The sequence below is a fragment of the Lepidochelys kempii genome, chromosome 6 (genome assembly GCF_965140285.1).
Source record: "Lepidochelys kempii isolate rLepKem1 chromosome 6, rLepKem1.hap1, whole genome shotgun sequence".
NCBI classification, from domain to species: Eukaryota; Metazoa; Chordata; order Testudines; family Cheloniidae; genus Lepidochelys; species Lepidochelys kempii.
Window position 1 is genome coordinate 113,905,031 of NC_136385.1, and position 10,562 is coordinate 113,915,592.

Below are 10,562 nucleotides of genomic sequence, written 5' to 3' on the forward strand. Positions count from 1 at the left end.
GCCAGGTAGTATTCACCCAAGAGTTCTGAAGGAACTCACGTATGAAATTGCAGGACTACTAACTATGGTATGTAACTTATCATTTAAATCAGCTTCTGTATCAGATGACTGGTGGATAGCTAATGTGATGCCAATTTTTGAGAAAGGCCAAAGGTGATCCTGGCAACTACAGGCCAGTAATTGTAACTTCAGTACCAGGCAACTTGTTTGAAACTGCAGTAAAGAACAGAATTTATTAGACACATAGATGAACACAATTTGTTGGGGAAGAGTCACCGTGGCTTTTGTAAAGAGAAATCATACCTTACCACTCTATTAGAATTCTCTGACGCCAGAGGCGGATTACATTTTTATAGGGCCCTGGGCCAGAGTAAGTGGGGGCCCCTCCCCACTGCTTCTATCTGCAGTCTTCCTCCAGCTTCCCCCTGGTGCTCCCGCTGGGGAGCGGGCTCAGGGCGCTTTCCCCGCCTACCCAGCGCTCCTGCCAGGGGGGAGAGGGATTGGGTGTAGGGGCCTGGCTCTCCACTCGGTGGGGGGCCCCAGGGCATGGGCCCTATTGGCCCAGTGGCTAATCCGCCACTGTCTGAGGTGGTCAACAAACATATGCACAAGGGTGATCCAGGGGATATAGTGTACTTGGACTTTCAGAAAGCCTTTGACAAGGTGTGACGCTGGTAGACCAGGTCAGATCAGGGCCACGAGCCAATTCACTTGTGTATTAGTATAGATGAAAATGAGTGTAAATGTAAGAGTGTATTCAGGTCTTTAAACTCAGTGGTAGCGGATGACAGGACAAGGAGTAATGGTCTCAAGTTGCAGTGGGGGAGGTTTAGGTTGGATATTAGGAAAAACTTTTTCACTAGGAGGGTGGTGAAGCCCTGGAATGCGTTACCTAGGCAGATGGTGGAATCTGCTTCCTTAGAAGTTTTTAAGGTCAGGCTTGACAAAGCCCTGGCTGGGATGATTTTAATTGAGGATCGGTCCTGCTTTGAGCAGGGGGTTGGACTAGATGACCTCCTGAGGTCCCTTCCAACCCTGATATTCTCTGATTCTGTGAAACTTCATGAAAACACGTGGAATGTTACTTGTATTGTTTTCACTTATCCCGTGGGGGGAGGGGAGCTGTGCTCCCACCAGCAATGCCCCAGGCCTGGTAGGGGCCCGAGTGCACAGGGAGGAGGCGGGGACCGTGCCACGGGGGAGCCCAGCAGTGCGGCAACCAGAAACCCCCGGGCCTGCTGCTAAGCCTCTCCCCTGCTTGTACTACCAAGTAGTACGAGCCTCTGTGGGGAGGAGGTGGGCTGGGGCTGGAGCGGAGCCGCAGTGGCTGAGGGCTCCTCTCCACCCCCACCACTGGCAGGAGCCCTCAGCTGGCAGCCAGCTGGCCAAGGGGAGCAAGTGGGCAAGGGCGAGGGAGAAGACAACCCTGGGCCCACCAGCTGAGAGCACCCAGGGGGAGGGGCTGGGCCGGAGAGGAACTAGTGCCCCAGCCAACATTGGGCCAGGCCAGCACATGGCACCCTCTTTGGCGGGCGCCCACCCCAAAAAGGCCATCCCTGGTCCCAGTGGTGCCCCAAATTTGCTGGTGCCCTATGCAGCCTCGTATGCTGTTTACGCTTAAGGACTGCTCTGCCCCCCTCACCACATGACCCCACTGTCACCTCCTGTAACACCACCCTCAGCTGTGACCCCTCCAGCCCCCTCGTCTGGAGCAGGGGGCAGCCAGTCAGATCCTTGGCAAAGGGGGGGGACACGCGTGCGATGGGGCTCCAGGGGGGAGGATGTGCCTTGCTCCAGAGCAGATGATGCCTCTTGCATACTCCTGACTGAATCCCCACACCTTCACACTCCTTTGGGCCCCACATAACTCCTCCTGCCTGTAATACTCCAGTCTCAGTCTGCCCCAAACTTTGTGCTTTCCCACTGCAGCCTCAGGCTCCACAGTGCCCAGGAGACCAAGGCACGTGAACATGGAGGTGCCCACGCTGCAGTGCCAAGGAGTCCAACTCCTTTTTCTCCTGTGCTGATGCTGGAGCAACTCACTGGGATGCCAGAATAGTGCAGCGGGGGGTCATGGCCCCATCACTTTTAGAAGTGGGAGGTCTATGCCCTCCCACTTGTTTCCTGCCTTAAGGGTACGCAATGGGGGGAGGGGATGGAGAGGAGTGAGCAGTGGGGGGGGGTCTTGGGGGAAAAGGTGGAGCAAGGGCCGGGCCTTGAGGGAAGAGGCAGACCAGTCAGCACTCCGCAGATCACCAGCCAGTGCTCCACAACCACAATAGCTGTTAGTCTAGATAGTCAGGGATGCAACCTCATGCACTGGGTGTCCCTAAGCCTTAGGGAGGAGCATGGGCAGCTGTACCCTCCCTCACCCCCATTTCTAGAGAGCTTCCGGCGCTCCTGCTGGGTCAATGCGCCTCCAAAAACAGGTGACCCACGCTTGAATACTGTGTGAGTTGTAGTCACCCCATCTCAAAAAAAAAAAAAAAATTAGAAATGGAAAAGGTACAGAAAAGAGCAACAAAAATGCTTAGGGGTATGGAACAGCTTCCATATGAGGAGAGATTAAAAAGACTCTGAGTTCTCATCTTGGAAAAGAGAGAATGAAGAGGGGATATGACAGAGGTCTATATATTCATGAATGGTGCAGAGAAAGTGACTAAGGAAGTGTTATTTACCCCTTTACATAACACAAGAACCAGGGGTCACCCAATGAAAGTAATAGTCAAGTTTAAAACAAACAAAAGAAAGTACTACTTCTCCCATTGCATCATCAACCTGTGGAACTCATTGCGAGGGTATGTTGTGAAGGCCAAAAGTATAATTAGGCTCAAAAAAGAATTATATAAGTTCATGGAGGATAGATCCATCAATAGCTGTTAGTCTAGATAGTCAGGGATGCAACCTCATGCACTGGGTGTCCCTAAGCCTTTGAGTGATAGATGCTGGGACTGGATGACAGGGGATGGATCACTTCATAATTACGCTGTTTGTTTCATTCCCTTTGAAACATCTGACACTGGCCACAGCCAGAAGACAGGATAGTGCGCTAGATGAACCATTGTTCTGAGCCAGCAGTTCTCAAACTATGAGGCAGGCCTCCCCTGGGACAGAGGGGCAAGAATGTGTCAAGGGAGGTGTCATAAATATAAAGGGAAGGGTAACCACCTTTCTGTATACAGTGCTATAAAATCCCTCCTGGCCATAGGCAACATCCTGTTACCTGTAAAGGGGTAAGAAGCTCAGCTAACCTGGCTGGCACCTGACCCAAAGGACCAATAAGGGAACAAGATACTTTCAAAACCCTTTCAAAAAGGGATTTTATCGCACTGTATACAGAAAGGTGGTTACCCTTCCCTTTATATTTATGACAGGAGGCCTGAGCTGTGTTTTTTTTTGTTTGTTTGTTTGTTTTTTAAAGAGGTCTGGCTTTCAGCCCCCTTTTGGCTGGGGCTCATGCAGAAGGGCCATGCACAGCCGGGAGGTGGGGATACAGAGGGCAGCCAGAGACCCACCTCCCGGGCTTGGGTTCTCCTCCTCACACCTCTCAATCCCTCACCAGGGGGCAGCCTGGGCTCGGCCTCTCCTTCCGTCACCAGTCCCTCACCAGGAGGCAGCGGAACGCCAGCTGCCAGCCCCGCCGCGCAGAAGTAAGGGTGGCAATGAAGTGCTAAGTCTGCTGTAAAAAGTGATCTCGCTTTTCACATGGGCACCCTTACTTCTGTGCTGCTGCTGGCCCGGCGCTGCCTTCAGAGCGGAGTGACGGTATAGGTACTTGTGGGGAGGGACAACTACAAGACAAAGTAGTGGGGGCCAATCAAATAAGTCTGAGAACCACTCGTCTGACCTCGTAAGGCCATTCTTGTGTTATTTGGATACCATTATTAAACACCCAACGCAATGAGGGCTAGAGCCCCAATGTGCACTTCAGTGTTACAGTGCTGAGTCTAACTTTAGACACCCTGCTGCCTGGTGGAATCCACACCCCAAGTTAGGTGCCCAAGCTCTCTAGAAAATGAAGGGGGAGAGTTAGATGCCTACACGAGCCAGCAAAGTAAGTGGAGAGCTGCCTAACGCAGGGTATGTCTACACTACAAACCCAAGTCAACCACCACTGCGATGCTGCATGTCTACACTACCCTCCGTGGGTCAGTGGTGTGCGCCCTCATCAGGAGCACTTCCACTGACCTAAGAGGGGCAGTGTGGGGAGCTGAGAGCCCCATCTCTCAGCTCTGCTAGCAGCTCCCTGCCAGAAGCCAGACTGCCCCACAGGCCCCCTCTGCTCCCCATTCCCTGCAAGGAACAGGGGAAGCTGTCCGGGGCTTCTCCCCCCCATGCACTATTCCCCGCCAGGAGCATGGGGGAAGCCGCTTGGGGCTTCTCTGTCCCCCTACCCGCTTCCCACTGGGAGCCTGGCAGCCTTGTCAATTTCACAGCTCACCAATGACAAGGCTGCCAGGCTCCTGACAGGGAGTGGGCGGGGGGCCCCTTGGGCTTTTTACTCCAATTCCCAGCTGGTATTGGCTCTGAATCAGCCCCAGTTTCTAGCTCCAGTTCCCAGCTGGGATCGGGGTCCAAAGCGCCATGAGCTTCTCACCCCGGCTTCCAGCTAGGATAAGGGTCCACAGTCACCCTAGCGTCTCGCCAGGGATCCCAAATGGGATAGGGGTCTGAAGCCACCCCAGGCTTTTCGCCCCAACACCCATCCAGGAGGTTTGTCCAGCCACCCAGCTCTCAGAGGAGATCAGGGGCTTTCTTGTCAATTTCATGGCTCCAGCCGTGAAATTGACAAGACAGCCAATGTAAAGGATGCAGTGTCTACACAGACACCTAACTCCACATGAGACTCTCAGCCATAAACCTTCTCCTGGAATTAGGTACCTAAACCAGTGCAGAGAGGTTTTTAAGGCCTGGCTTGACAAAGCCCTGGCTGGGATGATTTAGTTGGGGTTGGTCCTGCTTTGAGCAGGGGGTTGGACTTGATGACCTCCTGAGGTCTCTTTCAACCCTATAGGGTATTCTGGCATCAGGTACTCTTGCTGAATCTGTTTCAATTTGAATAAAATACTTAAATATTCATTGGCACAGGAGTGCTTTAACCACTGTGCTATAGACTTGCACACTCTCTCTCATACCTTCGGTTAGCTGATCACAGGTGGCCTGATAGGAAAAAAATGTACTTGATAGTTTTTGCTGTTTTTCTCTGTTTATTTTTAACCTGTCAGTTAAATGCAGCCACTCCATGTAAAGTATTAATATAAGTCTGTGGGCACTCAACCAATTTAACCATTGACATCAAACTGTAGAATGAAAATACCACTTCTTACCTGTCTCTCACATCTTGGGCCAGTGCATCATAGCAGGGGACCCTTATTTAATTCATGCAGGAAATGCATTGCTTACCTGGAAAGAAGACTCGCACCACCTGAAAGTTTTGTTGTCTACTGTGAAGGGAACCATTTCTCCAAATGTACTATTGTAACCCAAGAAGTTAGACACCACAATAGCAGCATGCCATGCTTCTAAGTGGCCTGCAATTGCTGAAAAATGAAAGATTAGCGATCAGTGTAAGGTCAAATAGCTGTGGGGGAGGTCTTCAATTGAAGACTTAAAAGGTAATTGGGATCTGGAAAAAAACAGGAAAAGCAGAAGTATGTCTTGTTAATTCTGTTGTAGCACCTAGAGGCACCAGTCCCATTATGCTAGGCACTGTACAAACAACTGTAAGACAAATACTTGTTGTTGTTATTTTTGCATTACAGTAGTAAGTGGAGTCCCCAACAAAGATCAAGGCCCCATTCGGCACTGAACAAAGACATAGTAAGAAACAGTCCCCAACTCAGAGTTTCTGATCTAAATAGGCAAGACAAACAACAAGTGGGAGAGTGAAGAACAGCGCCTGCATCTCCTGAATCCCAGACCAGGGCTCTGCCTGCTGGACCAGGACCACACTGCCTCTCTATTAAATAGGTGAAGGTGAGGGAGGTGGTAATGGTAGAGACAACTGAAAATAACAGTATCAGAAAAATCATCCTGGAATTGAAATGGAATCCAAAGGAAAATGGTGGAAGCCCCGTCTCTTGAGACATTTAAAAATAGACTGGACAAAGTACTAGAAAATGTACTGTAAAGAGCAATCCTATACTGGCAGGGGAATAGCTTAGATGATTACATAGGTCTTTTCCAATTCTAATAGCACTGCTTCCAAGCTGTAGAGGATGAGTAGAAGACAAAGGTGATCATGGGTGGTGGGTACCATAGGCTGGGGGAGGCTGTGCCACCCCAAACAGCCAGGCGTGTCCCCATCCACACTCTGCCCCAGCCCCCACTCCTGCTTCTACTCCATGTGGCTGCTCCAGTCTCCCTGTGGGGTGGCCCTGGCTTGGAGCTGTGTGTGTGTAGGGGGGGGGTTGGCCACACCACCCACTCCAAGGCTGGGGAGGGAGGCTGGGGGTGCTCTGGGGCTGGGAGGGGAGCTAGCTGCGGCGGTGGCTAGCAGCTGCAGTCGGGGGGGGGGGCTAGCCTCCCCCAGCCTACGGTTCACACGCTGCCCATGAAGGTAATACATAAGAAGCAAGAGCATGCCACAGGAGCCTACAGACCTATTTAACAGGGCAAGAGCAAACACGATGCCGAACAACCGATGCCAATTAATCTTTGTGAGTCAAGATGGGTGAGATAATACCTTTCATTGGACCAACTTCTGTTGGTGAGAAAAAACAAGCTTTCCAAGCTACACAAGAACTTTTCTTCAGGGCTGGGAAAGGTATGAAGCATGTTCCAGCTAAATACAAGCTCAAACATATAGTTTAGCGTAAGTAGTTAGCACATATTTCAAGGGACCATTAAAGGTGAAGCAGCACACCCCTGTAGTCATGGGACAAAAAGTACTAGCAAACCTTTGACAGTTGTTTCTGATGTTTGAGGGGGTAGGACAGATGAAATGCCAGAGAAGTGGGAAAAGGCAAACAAGCAAAATGCTTATGAGTGGAAAGAGGATCCAGAGCATTACAGACCAGGGCATTTATCTGTGATACTAGGTAAAGGATTATAACAATTAATAAAGCCATAAATCATGGCAACCCAATTTAATATAATTATTTCTTAAACCAGGTATACTCTTCATGGATAATGGCAATGCAGACAACATACATCGTCAGTCTAGTAGGTCATTTTATACATATTGCCTCGTGACAGGCTCACAGGGCTACAAGAGAAATGTGGACTAGCTGGCACTGCTATAAAATGGATACACAAATGGTTAAAAATCATGAGCAATCTTCAGTCACATGGCAGGAAGACAAATTGCGTGGGGAGCTCACTGTGTGCGCATTTGGGATCTAATAAATACAAAGCGAGGGCTAAATCCCTTGTCAGATAAGGATCCTGGGATTATAGCGAATGCTGCATTGAATGTGAATCAACAATGCAACTTGCACAAAGGGCAACTATTATACTGGTGTGGGCTGTATTTAACAGAAGTGGTATGTAATTGTTCCACTTTACTATGCATGTGTTAGCCCTGAAGAAGAGTCCTACACTGACAGGTGCTGCAGAATCCAAAAGAGAAAAACCAAAGAAAGTTCAGAAGAGAAGAATATATATATATATATATAAAAACCTGACAGGGAAGCTTTTGAGAAGTGCGCACATTCAGTCTGGAGAACAGATGCCTGAGAGACAACAGGATAACAGTCTATAGGTACAGAAGGGACTGCCATAACCAGAGCAGGGAATCAATTATTCTTCCTAGCGGAGAGAACGCAACAAGCATCACTGTTAATCTGTAGAAAAGAATAATTTGTTTAAATATTAGGGGAAACGACAGGCCATGCATCCAGCAATCAAGGAAGCTTGTGACCTCACCAATTGGAGCTACTTGGGGCTAGAAATAGCACCTAGCCATTAGAAATGGCTAAGAATAATTAACGTTCGCAATATTGTTGTAGCGGTGTTGGTCCCAGGACAGTACCGCGACAAGGGGGGTGCGGTAACATCTTTTACTGAACCAACTTCTACACAGAACTGAAGAAGTAACTCAAAAGCTTTTTGCTTTCATCAACAGAAGCTGGTCCAATAAAAGACATTACTCACCTGGTCTCTAAGAATAATTGTCACTTTGGTCATGATGCAGGGAATTAAATGAACAACCTATTGGAGGTCCTCTCCAACTACACAGAGACTTTGATTACCATTAATCTAAGGAAACTGAGTGATACTAATGAATCCATTAGAAACACTTTTTGCATGGATACATTATAAAACCTCTGGCTGTTTATGATCTTCTGCTTGAATAGTGCAAGGTCCCAACAACTCACCTGAGAAGCCACTGTTGCCTAGGGTGGGAAGGGAGAGTGTGTTTACATTTGTGAACTTCACTATCTGACCCACAGCATAAGAGTAAAATATTTGCAGACCTAACCAATGATTAGTAGTCCTACAATTTACCCATGAAAATAAAACTAGGTAGAACAGTGCTTCTTCAGAGTATTGCTAAGAATAAAACTATATGTTACAACTTTTAAGATAATTTGATAGGTTTTATTTCTTTCCTGAATCATAAGCATTAGGTGGGTACCAGTTCTGTTAGGTCATTGTGCCCAGCCTTCTGCCACAACAGGATTACTCTCTAGGATATTCACAATTGCTTTATACAAGTTCAAACCAAAACCATGCTCTTATTATTCCTCATGGCAAAGAGATGAGAATTCAGCTAATGATCCAGTGGTGAAAACAAAGACTAAAGAGAATTATTTTCCTTAACTAGATCTAAGAAATAAGGACTGTCCTGCAATTTTGGCTATGGATTTATTTGCTTCACCTACAGATTCTGTCTACCTTCTTGGAGACAGCAGAAGAAAAATAAGGCCTGGCTGGTACAACTAGATTTACATTAGCAACGATTGCAGCAGTGCTGTTGTGTGGAGTGTGGACAGGCACTCTTAAATTAAAACTCCATGCCTGTTAGATGAGACTCCAGCCACCTGCCAAGCATGTGTGGAATCATGAAGTGGACAGAAGTCTGAAGTCTCCCAAGAATGTACAGAAATAGCAGGTGGGTTTTACCCTCTCTCCCCTTCCTCCATAGCCTTGTAAAGAAAACATTCTTTTTCTGAATGCCTCCAACATGTAAATGTCACACTTCGTACATAGCATCAAGCCTCTTGTGAAGAAGCTCCGCCCCATCTTCAGCACTGCATTTTAACCATGCTGACAGAATAAAGAAATACCACCTCTAAAGCCTGGTCTACACTACAGCATTAGGTCAATGCAAGCCCCTTGCAGCAGGCTAGCTGTGGAAGTGTCATCACTTAAATTTGGCTCCCATTGACTTAAGTGCCTCTCTGTGCCTATTTAGCAATACCACCTCCCCAAGCAGTGGAGAGTCACATCTGATGTAATTAGATTGATGCAGTGTCCATGTACACCAGGGATAGTTGATTATTTTCTGTCAAGGTCCAAATTTCTTGGCCAAGGTATAGTCAAGGTCCAGACTCCAGAGAAAATTAAAAAGATTTTATGGTCCATTCAAAAGCATCTGACAGTCCAGATTTTCCCCTATTGTAGGCACAGTTTTGCCTGTTATTGGCTTTTAGGAACCATCCCACAATGCCCCCCCGACAATACAATTGATACAAATGCTCCTAGTGAGGATGCGCATTGCTGACAAAGAGCCAAGTGTCCATACACACAAACAATTTAATAACTACAATGGCTGCATACTGACATAAGTTAGGTCAACAATTTTATAGTGTAGACATGGTCTAAATGGGAAAGCCACCAGCCTTCCTTCACTGAGATTTACATTTACACTGACTAGCATCTTCGCTTATTCCAATGTGAGACTGAAGTTCTGTTTATGACATTTAAAGATTAAATCAGCAACATGAGTGTTCTAAAAACCACACATACCACACTTTATGAAGCACAACTTTGCATGCCCAAACTATCAGTTTGCCTCCTCTATATAACTGTTGGTTTAGAAGAGAGTACAGCTATGAGCTCATACTCTGGGGGGGTTGTATCTGAGCTCTGGCCCAGTACCAACCCTGCTACCACCATCTCTGGGATAATTGCTTGTATGAGTAATTATAAGTGCAGGTTAATTATAGTAATTCTATAGCAGGAGAGACTGAGTTGCTACCACATACAATGTTTTCACCCACAGCTTGAGAATGGTTATGGAACCAACAAGCTGCATCAAGATCCAGCTTGACTAGATAGTTTGTTTTAGGCTGGTGTATTGCTCTGTTTCAGGTTGAGGAAGCTGACTAAGCCCAAACTCTTTGTTAGCTCTCAGCTGAGAGCTATTTGTAAGAATAGGGAAAGACTCTATAGCAGGCAGCGTATTAACAAGCAACTGACACTCAAGTCAGCATCTCCCAGCTTCCCCAACAGTTGGTGTACAAGTCTGATACATGTTGAAACTAGGAGAAAGTATTTAGTATGCATGCTTTTGGAAAAGTAATGTAGTTAAGGCAGGTTTTTGACTACTCCTTTAGCATTCCTTCAACATGTGATGGATTAACCCTTCAAACCAAGAACTGGGGTGGGGGGGTAAT